At 47.9% G+C, this 20057-nt stretch overlaps 1 protein-coding gene across 8 annotated transcripts in view; it reads right to left on the reverse strand.

Annotated features, from left to right (window-relative positions):
• The window catches only part of SCAF8 (SR-related CTD associated factor 8), a 225641-nt gene that overhangs the window by 71707 nt on the left and 133877 nt on the right, over positions 1–20057 (reverse strand). For 3 of the 8 annotated variants that reach the window (XR_009354469.1, XR_009354468.1, XM_059176689.1), the window contains one exon: positions 198–1311. The exons of the other annotated variants lie outside the window; for them this stretch is intronic. The gene's annotated coding sequence lies outside the window, so the exon portion shown is untranslated. Of the gene's footprint in view, positions 1–197; positions 1312–20057 lie in introns of those variants that run through there. 8 annotated transcript variants of the gene reach the window in all.

The raw sequence follows: 20057 nt of genomic DNA on the forward strand, positions 1-20057 counted from the left end.
CCTTTCCACAAACAACAAAGGCTGGTTGTGCAGATCCAGACATCGGCAGCCATTCAGGGCAAGAGACTGGAAGACCCAAACCATGTATGCGGCTCTGTCTAGATCCAGGGCCACAGAAACGGCTTGGCCACGAGGCAGAGATGAAGCACGGAAGACACGCTGAGCTCCAACACCAAGTAAATGACTAACAACCCAAATTAGTTTCAGTTTTTATTATGAATTCCAAAGTGACAGCATTCTGTGAAGGTGTCAGTTTCTCACGGATTCGATTTCGAGAGACCACAGACTACTGCATTCCAAGTACTTTAATTTGTGACAGAGCCAAAACAAAGAATGATAAAAAATATTCTTTGAGGTGTCAAGAGTGCTCTTTTTTGCGTTTTTGCCATAATTTTGTTCTGTTTTCCCTGCAGGTCTCGTGAACACTGATAATTTCCAAAACACAAAATCCTGGTCTGGATACTTGCAGCAAACTTTATAATCTCTGCCTGAACAGGAAGCTAATAAGAAATGTACTTATAAAGTATGTGCACAAGACAATGTAATATGCCCGCTCATTGTCATTTTCCTTCCTCTCCCACTAGGCTTCTCATCTACCACCTGGGTACCTGCCGTTTGTAATTAACAGGACACTGAAGGCTGGAACGAAATACCCGGAAGGCTATCTTGAACCCTGGATTTTCTCAAAGCTGCATTGTCTTTTCAACAAAAGCTCAAGACTTTCAATGTCTGAGAGGTCCAAGGAGATGACTCATGATGGATCAAAGTCACCAGTCAAGAGCTACAGTCTATGCGTGTTGTGTTCAAGAAAAAAAGCCGTGGTTTACTAAAGCTATGGTTCTAATAATCTGTAGTTCCAACACAGTGTGACTGTTTCCCCCTCCGCAGGGTTTCCTCGCCATCTGCCCTTTCCATCACTGGAACTGGATGATGGAGTTTGTCGCCATTTACATTCCAATCAGCTCGGGTCCTGCGGAAGTGCATATCTCTTACAGATGTGATACTGTTCCTCTGAGTGCATCCTCAAAAAGAACAATTATGAACTGGAAACTCATAGAGTTTGTGTTTAAAATTTATAAAATTAAACCTGCTCCAACAGGTAATACAGGGAGGCATGCTCGCAACCTCTGGATTCAATCAGAGACAGTGCCTGAGAGCACAGAGCCTTCTTAATAGGTAACGGCGGGTTCCTTTTAACGCTTCCTTAAACAAGATCCGGTGTGCTGCACATTAGAACTTTGAAGCACGTCTCATTTATTTCTACAAGGCTTGGGACACAGGAAGCTGCCAGACCTTCATTCGTCACCTTGCCTGTTGACAAAAGGAACAATAACTGGTCATCACCGGTCAACGGAATAAGTTTTCCTAGTTTTTTTTTTTTTCTTCCCCAAGATAATTCCTAAAGAAGAGATGGTGTCCATGCAACAGCAAATGTTTCAATGTTTGATGAATTTCTGTGCCCTAAAATCCCGTGTCTTCTTCCAGCACAGCGGGAAGAACCAGAGTATGCGGTGTTCATCTCTCTCCCGGAGCTGGAATTATTCAGGAGAGACCCCTGTCTTGGAAGTCAGCATGCCCAGGCTTCAGATATGATCCCACCAGGGGCTAACAACATCACCTAACACTTCTGGTTCTTCGTTCCTTTGCCTACAGACTGAGAAGCCCTCAGTGGATGAGTTCTAAAATGAAGCCCAATCCAACCACCTTGATGGCTCCATGGGGTCCTGCCTCCATGGCTCTACACAGAGCACAGCCAGGTGTAACCATTCCAGTCCTTGGCAATGGTGAGGCTTCCAAAATACCCAGACCTGGTCCGCTCTGGTCCTAAGGTTCTGCTTGGAGTTTTGAACTAGGTGAATGTTCAGAGAAGCGGCAAAATATCTGTTAGCATAGGAAGTCAATTAAAATCTCGAGTGAGGATGTGATCAAGCTGTATGGGTGCAAACTTCTGAAGATACACATTTCCACATCTTCTGCTGTCTTAAGATCTAAGAAGTGTCTTTGGTGGGGGAGGGGGAGGTACATGCTGGTTTTCTTAAATTAAGAAATAATGGTATCAAAGATGGAGAACATACTAGAAAAGGAGAGGAGCGCGGACGCCTTCTGTAAGAACATACCACACAGCCACGACTTTCTTTCAACTAGCTGGACGCAGGAAAGTAGTGCTAACTAGTAACTTGGCCACCGCACACATTGTAGAGGTGAGCTCTGGACTCCGGAAGTCTGGCCCGAAGCCCATGCTTTCCAACATGATGCCAAATTACCTCACCATACCTCATTCAAACCATAATGAACTGAAGAGTTTAATGGGACTTTCACAGATGCCACAGGTACAACCAGGAATTAGGTTGAATATTTGGAAATTTGGGGCAACTGGTTCCCATTAGTTACAAAATGATCAGTTTCAGCAACTGAGAAACTATATGTAGTCATTTTGACTTGATCTTTATGCCTCTGTGGCTAACCTAGATATGCCAAAACAACTGTTTATTTATATAATATATTATTTATTTCTGAGGGCATCCCGGCTGTGACGTGTGGTAAGAAAAATGCGGACTAAGTTTTTCATCTTTCTACCGTGTGGGTGGCATAAGGAGGCACACGGCTCTGAAATGTGTGAACGAGCCACACACAAAAAACGGGCACCAAACGTCTTCTACGACTGTGGTTTACTCTAAGTGTCTTACTAATGTGTTTATCCCTTCAAACGCTGAATTACACTCTATTCAAGAGAAAACAACAATGAAAATAAGCTCATCTTCACTATCAGCAGCTGCAACCCAAAAGTAACAAGAGCTGTTTCCCTAAATCTGGATGAGATGTGCCAGGTTGTAAGAGGACAGGGTTGATGTCCAGAGCAAATCAGCATCTGTGTGGTCAAACACATCTGTGTTGCCCAAGACCACACTGGGGAACAAAACGAAAAAGACACAAATTTACTTAAAGTATAAGGTGGGGACGTCTGAGAGTGATCTAACGCATGCACAAACACACCAACGCAGACTCCATTTCTGTGGGTTTTGTTGCCAAGTAAGAGGATAGTTCTGTCTTGATAAATAAACTTGAAATAAGCAAACAGTACATCTTTTATGGAATTGTCAAGTATTTTGACGCCTGTGCGTTTTGGGGAGGCAGATATCTGAAGCACCCGGCGGACTTGCTATCAGAGCATGGAAAACGACCCACCATTGAAAAAGGTGGGCATTCAAAAGGGACCCTCTGCTACTCGTGCAGGAACAATTCAGGGGTGGGGGAAATGGTCCCAGAGCTTCTGTTTGGAGTCTGCCTTCCTAGCAAAGTGCCTCACATTTCTGAACGCTCTGGCTCTGATAAGGGGGCCCCAGTCTACAGCAGTGGAGATCTGAGCGCTCAGGTGACCTGCCCAATGTCACCTGGGAATGCGAGTGGCCGAGCCAACAAGCGGGAACGGGAACCAGGTCCCGAGTCCCTGGCCAGGGCTGGCTCTTCTCCACGCGGTGTCTCTGGCTAATAACACTGACTATCAATGAATTTGTTATTTGTTATGAAGATTCAGTTCTTCTGCCCAGTTTCGTTGCTATCATCAGCCCTCGCCAATTAAGGGGCTTGTGAAGCCTGTCTCGCAGAACAGATCCAGCCGCCTCCACGACAAAACTGAGGTCTGAACAAGAGACTTGTCCTGTGTCACGTGGCAAAGAGCCATGCGGGGGGCGGGGGGGGGGGGTGTCCAGAGCCATGCGGGCTTGGATGCCTCCGCTTGGGCTCTTTCCATGCGCCGTGTGGGCCGTTCCGGTGTGTTCTGGACCACGTGGCCCCAGGGTCTGGACGGGCCATGGAGCTCTGTCTTCAGGTGCAGAGCCCAACACAAGCTGCTCTATCTGAAGCCTCGTCACAAAAAAAGGACACCCAGCGGCTCTGCAGTCCGCGGCTGCGGCTGAGCAGACACTCCTCATGGGGAGCCTGCTCCCAACTCCTTCGAGAGCCGGCTCAGACCATTTGCAGCTACCAGTGGGCTTCACTTTCCTCCTTAATAATGACTATAGGGGCGCCTGGGTGGCTCAGTGGGTTAAAGCCTCTGCCTTCAGCTTGGGTCATGATCTCAGGGTCCTGGGATCCAGTCCCGCATCGGGCTCTCTGCTCAGCGGGGAGCCTACTTCCCCCACCCCCTCTGCCTGCCTCTCTGTCTACTTGTGATCTCTCTCTCTCTCTCTCTCTGTGTCAAATAAATAAATAAAATCTTTTTTAAAAAATGGCTATAATTTCATAGTAAAGAGCAGGAGGCCAAAACCCCCACTTGTCAACGACAGCATGGCACAAAATACGACTTTTCTTTTAAATAAACTGAGACACGGTAGTGTCTGGAGGTGAATAGTAGTGGAAGGCGATTGGTAAAGTTCTAGAACCAGTTTTCTGCAGCTCAAGTTGCCATTAATGATGTATTTGCTGCAACTTAATTTTGAACTGCAGTCATTGTTTTATAAAACGGGCATAATTAAGGCAAACGGACACGGAGGTGTCCTTCTCCAGCCGTAATTGACTGGTGGGGGGCAGCGGCTGCTGGTTCCTGGTAACTTACAGACGCACCTCCCTGAGTCAACGCACACAGCCCTGCAAAGCAGAGTTTCATTAATCCCATGTGGCAAACCAGAAAACAGGTTCAAAGAGGTTAAGTGACCAAAGTGGCACAAGGTGGCAGAGCTACACTTCAAGCAAAACGTGCCGATCCCAAGCGTCTTGTGCCTTCCCTCTGACAGGCTGCTTCCCCCCAGATATGTCTGGGCTACCAGACATGCAAGTGACCACCCCATATTGTGACGCACATCTGGGACTGCTGAGGAGGGGCCATCGGTGACCAGGACAGCAGGGGTAGGCCACCTGCTCCCAGAACAGCTGTACCCTTTCTTACTTGCAGAAACCCTGCTCTAGACAGAGTGGCCAGGTCTCCAGGTCTGTCATAAAGGGGCAGAAGAGGGAAGGAGTAAGGACAAGGCAGAGGGTCTCCTCAGAGAAGCCGCCACAGGCAGGCGAGCTGCATGAAGAAACGGAAATGAACTCAACTTCTATTACAACGTAAAGGCTTTGTGGTCTATTTTGCATTTTACCCGCTTCAAGTAAATGCCTTCTGATTTCCAAGTGACCCATCAGCAGGCTGGAAACTGCCGAAAGCCTCAAGGATCGTTTCTAAATTACAGTTGAGAAAGAGAATCTAGGGAGAGGCTCTGACCCCTTTTTAATTAATTAAATTAATTAATTGCCTTCATTTCTTCCGCAGCAAAACTCTCATCAGAGCTGCGAGGAATCAGCAAAGCTGACCGACCAGAATCCACTGCCCTCATCTGTCTCTCCGGTTCTCCCCGAAAGGTGGAGGCGTGGGATTACGGAGTCAGCCTCAGAAAGCCTGCCCAGAGAGTGATCTGTTCCTGCACGAATCCTTTGGATTCATCACCAATGGGCTAACCGAGGTGGTGTGCAACAACATCAAGAAAACCATGTCCTTGCACACAGACTTTCAGATCCACGCCCCAACCAGTCTGCCCTGCCGCGTCAGAAGGAAAGTGCCAGAGCTATTCATGGATACCAGACCCCAATCTGCCTCGTCCAGCTGATCCGTCTGGCCAGCCCATATGGGAGCCGGATGGCTGGCACAGATCTGAAAGTATCAGTGTGTGCAGACATGTTCTAACATCACTGGCTAATGTTTCATTGTTCTGTAGTTAAAAACCTATTTAAAATGTGTGGAGTGATGTCCCATTAGGTTAGAGCAGTACGAAGTCAACTCTTTCCAAGTACCAAGTGTAAGAATAATTAAAATAAAATAAAAGCAATTATTCCCTATTAGGGAAGTTTATCTCTACGATGAGGGACTCAGGGCTCCTTCATTAAACCGAGATCGCGTTTTCTTTCCTATCATACCCACCCACATATTGTGCACCTAGTGTTTGTGCATACATAATCCCAACATAACAGAACGGTCATATTAGTGCTAAAACAGACCTAAGGGATCGCGGGGCACAAAATTCTCATTCTAAACTTTAAAATAAACGGAAGTTCAGATGTGTCCCATTTGCCCAAGGGCACACAAAGAATGGAAATCTAGATGACATTCTGATCTCTTGTCCAACAAAATACTGTCTGTCCTAGAACGTTCCTCTTTCATTTAATTCAAATATCTCAGATATTATATCCTGGAAAGTTATGCCGTTTGGCATGAATGAGCCAAACAGAACATGACTTTTGAATGACACGAAGACAACAGACTTCCGGACCATCACAGACTGGGCTGTTTCCATAGGCGGTGAAGTCCGGTCTCCTGTGAACCAGCGGACAGGTGTAGACACGGGATGTGGCAGAACCCTCCCAGGGAGCTCGTCTATGGGAGACACAGTTCAGCACACTGGTTAAAGGGTGCACCCCGGAACTGACTCGGCAGGCAATCCTTGGGGGACTATAGCATCCACGACTGTAAAATGGGGATCAGTACCCACCAGCGAGGCTAACTGGAGGGATTAAGTGAGGCGCTGTGTGCAGAGTGTCCATCACACAGGAGGCAGGAAGGATATGGATTCTTCCCTGTCACCCAGGTTCTCAGGGAGCCCTGGCGACAGAAGGCAGAGCACTGATGCTCAGCCACTCTTCAGTTATAGGCGCGAGGCTGAAGGTTTCCATTCCCCCAGCCCGGTACGCTAGTCCCTCTCTTGTCCACCTTGAGATTGCTCAGTCAGCCACCGAAGACACTGTACGCAACAGCCGCCTTGTCTGCAAGGCCTTCTCAGGGGCGAGGGCCCAGTCACCGGCCCGTACGCCTTGGGAGAGCTCAGCTGCCAGCAGCATCTTCCTCCTATCCTTGACGCTGAGCTCCTCTGTGACCGACGGAGCCTCTCACCTTCCTCGGGGATCAGGCCTCACCATTATGGGGCCAGGATCCTTCCCTTCACGCCACCCCAGCAGCCAGCCTGCTCTCCTCCTTCCTCCTGCCTTCTCAGTGTCCTCTCTCTGGGCCATTCCTATTTACAGGAGAGAATCACTGCAAGTAACTAGGAATCAGTGTGCATTTTCTTTTTTTTAATGGGTTTCACGCCCATCGTGGAGCCCAACACAGGGCTTGAACTTACATCCCTGAGTACGCCTATATTTAAAAAAAATAAATAAATAAAATTCAGTGTATGCCCTTACTGAGCTAAAAGGAAAACAAAGGATCTCTGTTAACAATTCACATATGACCTGATAAGTCTTCACTTGGACACCCTGAAGCTTTGAACTTGGGTGGAGGCTGTGGAGAAGAGCAGAAGCAGAAAGCAAGAGGAAAAGAGCAAGTTATCAAAGGCACCATTCTATACCCTTAAGATAGGCTCCCATGTTTGCAGGATGGGAAAGCAGACAGCAGGCTCCATGCAATCCAAGGCAAGGCCTGTCTCTGCTGTTGTCGGAGCCCCACTGCTTGGCACGGGGCTTCTCAACGGCTCCTCAGCGAAGGGCAGGAGGAATGGGAGTGAAATAAGCTGAGTGCCGTCCCGGAAGTCGAACAGCCCAGACCTTCTGGAGTAAGAAACAGGCCTGTGACACCTGTTCCTTTGGCAGGAGAATCATCTCAACGGCACGGAGGCCTAGGCTCCAGGCTGGTGCTAAATACGAATGAATGTTACATGGGAGCTTGCTTTGGACAGCTCTCCTTCTAGCTCAAAGGTTAACAGGTTTGCCTTTGCGTTTCCAAGAACAGACACTGGAAGATCAATGAGGGGCAGATCTCAGGATCTACTGCCCTGGATTTTAATTTGGCACATACAAATGGTCACCGGTAGGATGTACTTTTTCCTCCGCTAGGAGGCTGGAGCAAAAACTACTAATACTTATTTAGTAAACTTGAACCTATCAAATAACAAATTTTTAATACGTTTCAACGTTAGGGACTCCTGGGTGGCTCTGTGGTTAAGCGTCTGCCTTTGGGTCAGGTCAGGATCCCACAGTCCTGGGATTGAGTCCCATTGGGATCCTGCTGAGCAGGAAGCCTGCTTCTCCCTCCCCCTGCTTGTGCACTCTCTCTCTCTCTTTTTTGGACAAATAAATAAAATTCTTAAAAAAAAAAAAAGACTTAAAAGTTAACTTACAAGACTTTTAATATTTTGTATAGGCATGCCACCTTCATGCATAAAGTAAACTCTAGAAATCTAGGACAGTGATTCAATTTCATTTTTAGAGTACTAGAAAAACTTGGTATTTAAGGAAATCATATTGTAGGGGTACCTGGGTGGCTCAGTCAGTTAATCGTCTGCCTTCGGCTCAGGTCATGATTCCAGGGTCCTGGGATCGAGCCCCACAAGGGCTTCCTGCTCAGTAAAGAGTTTGTTTCTCTCTCTCTGTTTCCCTCTGTCCCTCCCCACTGCTCATTCTCTCTCTCTTAAACAAATAAACAAAATCTTTTTTAAAAGAAATCCTATCATAATCTTTTTCATAAGACAAAGGAACCTTTTGAAAAGTGAACAATCATCCATTTTTTTTTTAAATTTCAATTTTCATATATCAGTTTGCTTAAAGCAAATTCAATCTGGTGTCCTCAGCTGTCACCACAACTGAATTGGAGAGACTATATGGCCACCCAGTTGAGCAGATGCTTTTTCCTTTTCTTCCTTTTCTTTCTTTCTTTTTTTTTTTTTAATAGCTGCAGAAACTAATTTGCAAACTGAATTAGTGGCAAGGAATTGACATGACTTAGTCAAGGAACTGACAAGCCACTCACTTTTCTTGGATGCCAGAAAATGCAACCCCAGGAAAGGTGACCACTGGAGTTTCTTAGGACATCGAGCCCTGAAAGAGCAAGGCCCCAGGGCTGGAGGGACAGATGGCAGGAAAAGTAAGTGCAGAGACCCCGCCTGCCACATTCACGGGCTGCCCCTTGGAGCAGTTGTGGCTGCATCCGATCTCTCTTTTCTAGGTCTACGCTTTACCTCCTTATCTAGAATAAATAGTTAAAATCAGGAATTTGCTGTTTAAAGGAGCCACCAGAAGGTTGCCTGAGTGAAACTGAAAGGAAAAAGAAGGGAGAGAGACTAGGATCCTTCATGTGCATCTGGAAAGGCATAACCAGGAAATGGATTCATGCCTGTTTGGTAAATTATCCGAGTTGCGTGTGTCTGTCTCCATACTGCGGTCTTTCTCTCGTGTGCACATAAGATAACTAGGATGGACTCTGGGGTACCTCGGGGGGGTCAGTCAGCGAGGCATCTGGCTCTTGGCTGCAGCTCGGGTCACGTTCTCGCAGTCGCGAGATGGAACCCTGCCTCCGGCTCTGCGCTCAGTGGGAGTCCGCTGGAGATTCCCTCTCCCTCCCCCTTTGCCCCTTGTAGCTTGCGCACTGGCTCGCTCTCTCTAAATTAAACAAAACTTGAAGCAACAACAAACTAAGGTGGGCACCAGGGCCCCACGTCCACACAACAAGCACAGTGCGACAGCAGCAAATGCAACAAGTGGGGTCGTCTTTACCTAGACCGTAGCGCAGAGAGGACCAGCTTTTCCACAGAAAACATCTGCCATCAGCCTGGGCTTTAACCGAGGCCACCCCCGGGCACCCTGAGTAGTAACTCTGACATCAGGGAGAAACACTACACCTGAATTGTTTGTCTTTTTAAACAGGAGAATGGCTTTCAGGAAGACACAGTGTCTTACTTAACAAGCTCACAGAGAACTCCGAACACGACCCACATGAGTGAACCACCAGGCGACTCTCTTTTTCTACAAGCAGCACAGTGTCAGGCACGTCTATCTTGGGCAAATGTAAAAGCACAGAATAGAATGGGCTACGACTTTAAAAAAATATATATATATGGATTGCGACTGCCTTCTGCTGTCCTGTTTCTCAGGAGCACTGACCAGGAATTGGGATAAGAAAATCTCTTCATCCGCACTGTTCGAGGGCTGACATGTACCGAGCCTGTTTCCCGCCCAGAATTCCCTCACATGCTCACGGGGTGATAGGGCATGGAACATCCCAGAACACATCTCAGACCTCGCTTGGCCTGTGGCACCTGCATCCCATCCAGCTGTCCAGGCTCCTGGGCCTTTTCACAGAAGACCTTCAACATCAGAGAAAGGTCCTTCTCAAATGTTACCAGACCCCCAAATTACAAATCCCATGACAGTATGCAACTTGCCCCTAAAACACGTCTGTGATAATGAGTAGAAAAAGGCCAGGTGGAGACCCAGATGTGGAGGGGGTCATGTGGGCCAGCAAAGTGACACGTAGCTGCCCATTTGCCTTGCAGTGAAGGTTAATTCACATCTGTGCCTTAGCAGAATTACAGCTTGTCACATGCCATGCGTCGGCTTGGAACAGCTAACGTCATACACATTAGGGCCGGAATGCTAAAAGGCGTAAGCATTAGTTCATCATCAGTTTCCTAGTTCCAAGCCGTTAAGCGCCCAACATGTCAGACACACAAATGCCGAGGAGCTTAGGCAGAAAAGCCAGCCACCCAGTCCCCTGGAAGACCCTGCATGGCCCTACCTCACAGATCCTGGCATACACTTTGAAAGCCACTGATCTAGCATACATACAACTTCTGTTTGGACAGACTTGTCCTACAGTGGTTTTAAGCAGTTGTGATGAGTCAGGTCCAGTGAGGGACCACTAAGGCAGCCTCTCTCGGACCCATGCAGGCACTCATGGGCAGTCCCTGCACGGAAACTCCTTGCATAGGAACTCAGGGGCTATTTTCTTCATTGATACCTAATGCTCTTCGTTTGGGATCGTATTTTGGAAAATGGAACCCTCTCTGAAATTACAATGTGTACAAAAGGAAAGCTTGATCCACTTTATAAATACGAATTCGAGAGGAAGTCACCTCTTGCATCTGGTGTTAGGTATTCTAAAAATGTCAGGAACAAAAGTGATTCTAAATAGTTTCTTGTCTAAATCTCTCCCTCTTTCCTCCCCATGATATATATACTGAGAAATAGGACCCCCCGCCCAAAACCCCTCTCAGTTGTTTGTACATTATCATTTGTACAGGATTGGTAAGTTAGCTGTTAAAGTAGACAGACTCCTTGGGGTCCAGCAGAAGGATGGGCCAGCAGAGTCTACACCCAAGGCTAGGAAGCTGGGTGAATTTGGATTGAAGGCAAGGGCAGGGGTAGGTACTCTTGGTTTGAGTGGCTTGGCTGGGAGACAGGGGGAGCTAAGGGAACAAAATTCCAGCAGGTCACAGGAGAACTTGAGCATAGCCCTGCCTGTAAACTATTTATGACAGAGTATTACACAACAAGAAAAATATATCTATTTTGAGATGCAGGCAATTGATTAAAAGTTGGCAGTTCAGTTGTCTTGTTAAAAAAAATTTTTTTTTTTTTTTAAGTAACCTCTGTGCCCAGACGGGGCTTGAACTCATGACCCCAACACCAAGAGTTGCATGCTGTATGGACTGGGCCAGCCCCTCAGGGGCTGGGAGCCCCTCAGGTATTTTTTTATAACTTCAAAAAAACCCTGTTCCTTACTTTTCCAACCACCTGCCACTAAACACAGTCAAAAGCCTGTGTCCTCTTTGCCTATTTTGAAGAAAACACTCCTGCCTCTTCAGGCAGCCTTGCTCTTAACTCTCGACCCTTTTCCTTAAATGACTGCCTGAACTGAGCCAGTCTCAGCAAATCCTGGCAAGGGGCCCCCCAGGGGACTGCAGACCTTTCACTGCAGTGTGGCGGTGGGGGGAGGGGTGAGGACCTCCCCCCCCTTCCTGACCTCCAAGCAGGTGTCACAGATGAGCATACCAGCTCCTTGAGGGTAGGACCCTCTTGGCCCCTACTGCTCCTGCAAAGTACGGCCTACATTTGCGCCCCAAGTCTGTCCTCATTTTGGTGATGTTTCCTCAACTCAGGAAACATTTCATCCCCCAACGAGGGTCTCTGGTGCAGTGCAGGTGGGTGGACAGGAAAAGTCTGCGAGGCCGTAAGAGAAACCCGGTCTGACAAGAGCTCCTCTGCCTCCAGAACCCATGGTTGGGTTTGGCCATGCGCACGTGAGCGGATCATCTCTGGAGAATCTGGTTGCCAAGAATGTGGTCAAAATTTCTGGCTTGCTTTCTCTCTGGAATGATGACAAGTTGCACATCTTTTGACTCGCTCTAGCTTCCTCTTTGGAACATCTCCCAGGGTGCTCAACAGGGTGCCACTCGGGAGAAGCTGTCTCAGGTTTACATAGCATCGCTGGGCTCATACCAACACACCCCGCGGCAGCGAGGGCCCAGGGCACCGAGTCCCGACACAGGAGAGAAGGCAACCCACGGCTGTTAGTTCTGATACATCCCTAGGAGGTCCCAGGTGACAGCAAGACGGACGTCCGCGTCCCTCTTCCATTGCATTATCCTCCACTGAACCATGTGGTCTCCACATGGGCACACAGTGCAAATAAAGTTCCCAGGGCTCTTGAATCCCTTCGCCTGTTCAAAAGGACAAGGGCAAGCATCTGATCTTAGGGCATGGACATGGCAGCACTGACCAGAACCAGGAAACTTGCCATCACTTGTCAGTTAATGACATCATGCCTTTGTCTGGCCCCAGGATTCTAAGGAAGGACCAGGCGGCCTGACTCTACCCCTCTGGTGTCACCCAAGAGAAGCCCAATCTTAGGGGCCAGAAGACCTGCACAAATGTTCTCCAGGGTGAGCACACTCATCCTCGTCAGACTTGCACAGACTCCCCCAAATCTGGATCATTCTTCTATGGACACAGTCGAAACATGTCCTTTAATGTATGCAAACTGAGGGCACCTGGGTGGCTCAGTGGGTTAAGCCTCTGCCTTTGGCTCAGTCATGATCTCATGGTCCTGAGATCGAGGCCCGCATTGGGCTCTCTGCTTAGAGGGGAGCCTGCTTCCCCTCTCTCTGCCTGCTGCTCTGCCTTCTTGTGATCTCTCTGTCAAATAAATAAATAAATAAATAAATAAATGAAATCTCTAATGTATGCAAACTGGAACTAAATTAAAAACTTCAGCTGTGGGCTGATCTGTGTGGAGCAGGTCCACGCTGTCAAGGATCACCACCCACCTTGGCTTGAACCACATTCTGCCACTGCAGGGATCTGAGCATCACTTGTGTCTGACCCTAAACCTCTGCCTCCTCCTCATGGTTTTTTTGTTTTTGTTTTTAGTTTTCTTGTTTTATTTATATACATATATTTCTAGCAATCTCTACATCCAATGTGGGGCTTGAACTCATGACCCTGAGGTCGAGAGTCGCACGTTCCTTATACTGAGTCAGCCACGTGATCCCTCCCGGCTTCCTCCTAAGCAGGATCACTTGATCTCACACTTGTGACAGCTGAGTTTTCTGAAAGCAGGTACAGAACTCATAAAACATTTTAGTTCTCTCTTCCACCATCACATAACCTATTGGTTTAACTAATGATGCATGATATCCATCCCCTCATTCAAGTCAGTAATAAACCAGTGGACAAGGGCAAATTTGAAGTTAGAAATCTGTTTCCTGGGGCACCTGGGTGTCTCAGTCGGTTAAGCATCTGCCTTTGGCTCAGGTCATGGTCCCAGGGTCCTGGGATGGAGCCCCGCATAGTTGGGGGGGGGGGTCCCTGCTCAGCGGGGAGCCTGCATCTCCCTCTCCCTCTGCTCTTCCCCCTGGATGCTCTTTTCCCCCCCTCTCAAATTAATAAATAAAATCATTTAAAAAAAGAAAGAAAAAAAAGAAATCTGTCTCCCACTTTGGACTCTTTAAATGGGCCAGCGCCAGTCTGTAAGTGCACCCTGCGAATGCAGGCGTCGCTGCCACGGCAAGGATACCTCCTTGGAGACCCTCTATGGCAGCCCTGCTCCTCCTCATTCCCAGGTATCCTGTCCCTTGCTCCCCTCATTTTTGTCCTGGTGCTTCTTTTTGCATCCAGTTGGGTTTGCTTTCCGCCCTCTGCGCCAAGATGTGGCTTCTGATCTCTGCTCCACACTGTCCGGCAACGGCAGGTAGAGGGTTTCCCTCCCCGGCCCCACCCAGAGCTCTACCGTGAGATCGGGGCCACCGTCCAGCAGGCCCTCCCCCAGGGTTGACGCTGGCCCAGGAGCCAGTGCTCTGAGCCGGGCGGCACGAGCCGGCCAGGCTGCTCTCCACCCGTGCCATAAATAGATTTTTACTGACTTCCTCAGACACCTCGCTCACATCCTGACACAGAGCGTCCAGAACATTTTTCACCTGCCAATCGGACGACCCTCTGCAAAAGCTGCGATCTTATTTCTGGCAGGAATTATTCTTAGTGAACCTACGCCAGTGCCTTTGGGACGCAGAATCTGCCCCCCCCCCCCTTTTTTTAACAGCCGACAAACCTTTTAATGATTTCTTTTCGGCATGATGCTGGGAATGATGACAAGTTGACTGGCCTGTAGTTCTAGGAAAACTACCTTTCTTCTGCTTGAAAATCAAAACATTTGCCTCATTCTGAGCACAGGAATCCCTTCCTATTCCCCACAATTTCTGGGTCTTGCAGCAATTTTGAGGTCAACCTTTAAATTCTTCTTGTCCCCAGGGATGCAATTTGTCAAGGCCAGGGCCACTCTGAGAAGAACTAGGGCCTTCTCGTTGACCTCTGACCTTCCTTAGAATTTCCCCTCTTACGTCGACACGGAGCTTCGTGCAGCAAGACACCGCCACCTGCGCAGCGCGGCCAGCCTCTCCCTCACTGTTTCCACTCTGAGCCACACTGAAGACACAGCGGGGCTGTCTGCAGGATTTGACCAAAGCCGCCTCTCAAGCCAACCGGCAGCCTCCTGCCTGGCTTTCTAGAGTGTTGTCCTACCCTTTCACGGTCCCCGGGGACCCTGCGTCTTCTCCTCCAAAGTGTCTTCTGCACAAAGACCTTGATTCTTTTTCACGGGGATGAGACTCACTCTGCAAACATCAGCAGGATCCCACTGTTGACTTTATCATCCCTCCTCGCCAGCTTCCCTCTTTGAGAGTCTAGCCGCTGAGCTGACCTCCGAACCCTTTGCAAGCTGTTTTCCCAAAACTGTCACAGTGCGAGCGGCGGGCCTGCCATGCGGGCTCAGGGCCAGGGTCGTGCCTGCCTGCACACTTCAGAATGATGACAGCTGCCCACTAACATCCCACGGTGCCTCCACCATAAACTGCCATCGGCGCCTGGACACACAGGCGTCCGCATCCCCATGTCTGTGGCGAGACTCAGGGAGACACAGCCCGGGGCCCAAGAAAACTCAGCGAATGCTGGCAAGATCCGAAGAGCGCCGCTCCGGCGGGGGGGTGCGCTGGAGCTCGGATGCTTCCTCCAGCCAACACGGTCTTAGGCTCGCTAAAGAGCTTATCTTTTTAAAAATGTTTTACATGTATTATTTTCTTAAAAGATTTATTTATATATTTGCAGAGCGCGAGCACAGGTGGGTGGGGCAGAGGGAGAGGGAGAGGACCTCAAGCAGATTCTGCCCAACGAGGGGCTGGATGCGGGGCTCGATCCCACCACCCTGTTTTTTTATTAAGAGGATAATTTAACAACTGCTTTTCTAATATTTATACATTATTTCATCCTTTTCTTCAATTAAATTTTTCATGTTGACCTCTCTCTCTGCATATATTTTTGAGGTACAACTGACATAAGATTTTATTAGTTTCAGGTGAAAACCTTTTTCTTTTTGCAGGGTTTTATTCTATACATTCATGTATTCTATATGGCAAACAAATATCTATACTTTCAGGAATAAAAAAACATGTCCAGATTCAGGATTTTATGTTTTCCATACTTGCCTCTACCTTGTACTTTGTTCTACCATATACATTACTTGTACGATTTTTAAAGTATTTTAAGATAGAATCTGCCTATTCTGAGACCCAATATTATCTATAATTACCTACACAATGGAACAGATGCTCTTTAATATTTAGCAAAATTTTAAAAAATTACAAAAGGGAAGTTTTGCAACATGTCCATGATTAGAATTTATTATAAAAATGTTATTATGAAAATAGGAGAAAGATACATTTGCTTATTTTTTAGAGAGGCCCCTGGTCAGCTGGACTGAGTGCCGGGGTGGGGGGTGGGGGGTGGCAGGTGTGTTTTACCTCAGGCTGCCCCTCTCTCCAGCACCGCCAGTACAGGGCGTAAATGCTAATGTCTCCCCTTGCGCTCCTATTTTGGGTTGACTGGGGAGTTTTCCTAAGTATTCTAACAACATATAGATGATATGTGCATGGTACAAATCTCAGGCTCAGGCAGGAGGCAGGCTCTTACAGGAACCCGGGCATTTCTGAGGCAGGCTAAGGAACCCGCCCAAGGTCACACAGGTAGTTCATGACTAAAGTCAAGGACTAACATTTAAATGCTGCTTTTTTAAAAAACTTGCTGTAAATTGCTTTTAGATAAACTCCTGACTTAATTTAAATAGCTAAATTCTAGTCAAAGCCAGGCTCAGTTTGGAAATCAGATGTTTACGGTAGATAGTACAGAGAGGAACACTTTTCCTCAGGCGGACAGTTATGTAGATTTATACGCATATTTCCTAGTTTTAAAAAAGTTGCATAGATCAATGGTTTGGTAGCTGGCTGAAATAATTCCATATTTTAAAAATCTGTAGGAGGCATCTGTTAGCAGTTTTGAGTTTCTACCGCAGACTAACAATTTGGTGATAGCAAGCTGTCTTCCAATTAATGTTCCAGAAAACATTTTATTTCAAGATTTTCAGAACCAGAGCCAAGATTTTCTGGGATATCATTGTAGTTTTTTCCTTTTATAAATCTTTCACAGCTAGGGTTAATAAGCAGTATGTCTTGGAAAGTGTTCTGATTTCCTAAGAAAACATAACGGAGACTCGTAGGTGACCTGCCTTTAAATCTTTCCTAACCTAATGGATAAAGTCGAACATGTAGCACGGCTCCCACGTTATAGTCACATCATTCCTTTCTCAAAAGGATGCCATTTCCCTTGTGTTGTCCCCCCTCCCCCTTAGCAAACTTGGAATCAAACTTAACAACGGTTCACCCTCCTTAAGAGGTTCATGTGGTTTTCTGAGTCTTGCGTCCCTGTCCCCCACCGCCTTCCTTCTGTGAAATCACACCCCCGTACCGTCTTCAAAAATTGGGAGACTAACCTTTCTTATGAAGCCTTTTCAGGTGCCTTCCTGTGAGCCGCCAGGGCGGGAGCCCACGGAGTCACATGCAACACACGGGGTGCACATGGTTTCCATGCTTTCCTGCTTTCTGTTAGTATTACGCTCAGAGCTTCTAAATGGGTGGCGGCATTTGATTTCTCTAGCACCCAACACAGTGCCTGGCCACTCACTTATCTGTTGGGTGAACAGATAAAACAAAACCTAAAGCCAAACCGATGACCCAAATGTGCTCATTCTTTATAGCTACAACTTTTCCTTTTCCTGTACTTTTTCTTTTTCTCAAGATTTTACTTATTCATTTTATTGAGAGAGAGAGAGAGAGAGAGAGAGAGAGAGAGAGAACTTGTGTACAGGCATGAGTGGGGGGAGGGGCAGAGGGAGAGGAACAGACTCTGTTGAGCTCACAGAAAGCCCAACGTGGGGCAAGACAGGGATTAAGGCAGCTTCGTGAATGAGAAACGGGCCCAGGTGTGATCACGGTGTAAGGCAGGCGGCGGGGCCAGGACTTGAACCCCGGTCTTCCAATGCTTTTTCCGCTCTACCCCAGCTACCTGTGAAAATCCAGGCCCTGGGTGTGACGTCTATTATAGGAGACTGCCACTTCCCACTTTGGTTTCTGGGAGACTGTTTTTGGGTTTGTTTGTTTGTTTGTTTTTTTTTTTTTGAAGATTTTGTTTATTCATTTGACAGAGAGAGAGAGAGAGAGAGCACACAAGCAGGTGGGGAAGGGCAGGGGGAGGCAGAGGGAGAAGCAGGCTCCCCGCTGAGCAGAGAGCCCTACGCGGGGCTCCATCCCAGGACCCCGGGATCATGACCTGAGCTGAAGGCTTAGGTTTAACCGACTGAGCCACCCAGGCGCCCCTGGTTGTCAGGAAACTATTAAGGAAAATTACACACTACCTCCTTGCCCCAAACTAGAGAGATCGTAGCTAAAATACTATTATTGGGAAAGCATGGGAGAGAGTAATGTGAATTTCCACAGACAACTCACCACTCCTTGCCTTCCCTGAGGGGCTGTTTCCCTCTAGAAGAACACGAAGAGAAGACGGCCACACGCACATCTGCCAGCCGACGTGCAACAAAGCCATAGCGCGCGCCCCGCTCAGCCTCCAGCCCTCAGCATCAGGGCTGTATCACACTGTGTGTTTACTCTCTACCAGTGAGTCCTCCCAAGGACCCGGCCCTTCTGTCCACAGCGGGCTCTTGGCCCCGCCTGCCCCCTGAGGGGACGGGGAGCTCCTGGGCCCGGCTCCTGGCAGAGCCTTCCTGGCCTCCCACCCCCCCACACCTGCCCCTTGTTCTGCTCCCTCCTTATCTCCAACCTTGCTCCCTGCTCCTCTGGGCCCTGGTTCTGCACTCCAGAAGGAAGGCACAACAGCATTTAAAAAAAAGAAAGAAAGAGAGAACGAGAGAGAAGAAAAACGCCCACCGCAAACAAACACGCACGATCCCACCACTGTTTCCACAGCCGAGTGGTTCTTCCTGGACGGGGCGGAGGACGTTTACTTAGTGCTCCCTGACACTTCATAAATACAGCCACGGCGAAGTTTTAATGTATATATAAATATTCAGCCTAATTGAGCACTTAAGAGGCTATGTGATGAATATTTTTAGCTAAGTATAATAAATAGTGGAAATTTTAAATAGAATTTCCTTGGAGAGTAAAAGGAATGTTCAGGGCTTTCCAAAAGTGTCTTTCATCAACGGCTTGCTGCCAAGTGTCGGCCTCCCCCCCCAACCCCCCCTTCCCCCGCCCCACGCAGGGACTCCGCTCAGCTGGACTGGAGAGCAACGGGGATCACCAGTGGCCTGTGGGGCTTCGGCAGTAAGGCTGAATGCGACTCACTTAGCTCGCAATCCAGTTCCCACTTAGACTCTGCAAGAGCCATCAGATCCAATATATTCGAGATGCCTTCTGTTCGCTCCTCAGATAGGAACATATAAACATAAACACACGATCTACAGGCTGACACAAAATGAAAAGTGAAATATCCATCCAAGTAATTGTCATCTAGAGCAATGCAGAGACCTAACGGGGTGTGTGTGGCGGGGGAAAGCGATTGCTTCCAGACAGGGTTACTGAAGGTCAGCAGTGATCTTTTAAGGGAAAATTCAAGTTTGCTATGGTATTTTTCATCTTTCAAAGTGAAACCCAAGCTCCTTCCCTTTAATAGGTCATGTTAAATGTACGTTTTCCCTGTCAGCCATTGACCTCTCCTGAATATTCCATGGCTTTCCCCAGGGACCCAAGGGCACCTGAGTGATTCTCTGTCTCCTGTCCTCCCTCAAGTCAGGGCCAGGTCTGGCTCGGCGGCTTGGCAGGTGTGGGCAGGGGCACAGTGAGCAGGGGCCTGGGAGGGAGGAAGGGGGGGGTTCCAGAATGTTCCTTACAGAGACTGAAGTCTATAGCATGAAGGAGCCTTTGAAGAAACAGTCTGGATGAAAAAAGAGTCCGGAGTACTCAAGTGCCGACAAGGCACCGTGCTAAGTTAAGACTCAACATACCTGACCTCATGCTATCCCCAAATGGCCCACTGCAGAAGGCATTATCCCTGGAATTCTGTGTCACACAAGTGAATCTGGGCACAGACAATCTGACTGTGTTCCCTTCCCCCTGAACGCTGTTCCGTGGAAGACACTGGATTTGAATGCCATCAACCTCAAAGGCTCATACTTTTCCCGGGACCTAATAACCGCCTGTTTGACACGAAACCATCTTTGCACTTACTTTCAAGGAAAATAGACTTGCTACTGTTTTTGTTCAACAAAAATAAACTTTCTTAATTACACTGGAAGAATTTCAAAGTGATTTCAAACGAAAAACACAATTAAGCAGTGCCCATTCAGAAAGCCCTTTGGTGTTGAGAGCGAAAATAATGGTTCTCAATGTTCTACGTATGCAAGCAGCAGCCAAGGCCAAAGCCAACATCCCTCTTCTGCCTCAACCTAAAAAGTTGGTCTCTTGAAAATCAACCAGGAA

This window comes from Mustela lutreola, chromosome 6 (genome assembly GCF_030435805.1).
Source record: "Mustela lutreola isolate mMusLut2 chromosome 6, mMusLut2.pri, whole genome shotgun sequence".
Lineage (NCBI taxonomy): Eukaryota > Metazoa > Chordata > Mammalia > Carnivora > Mustelidae > Mustela > Mustela lutreola.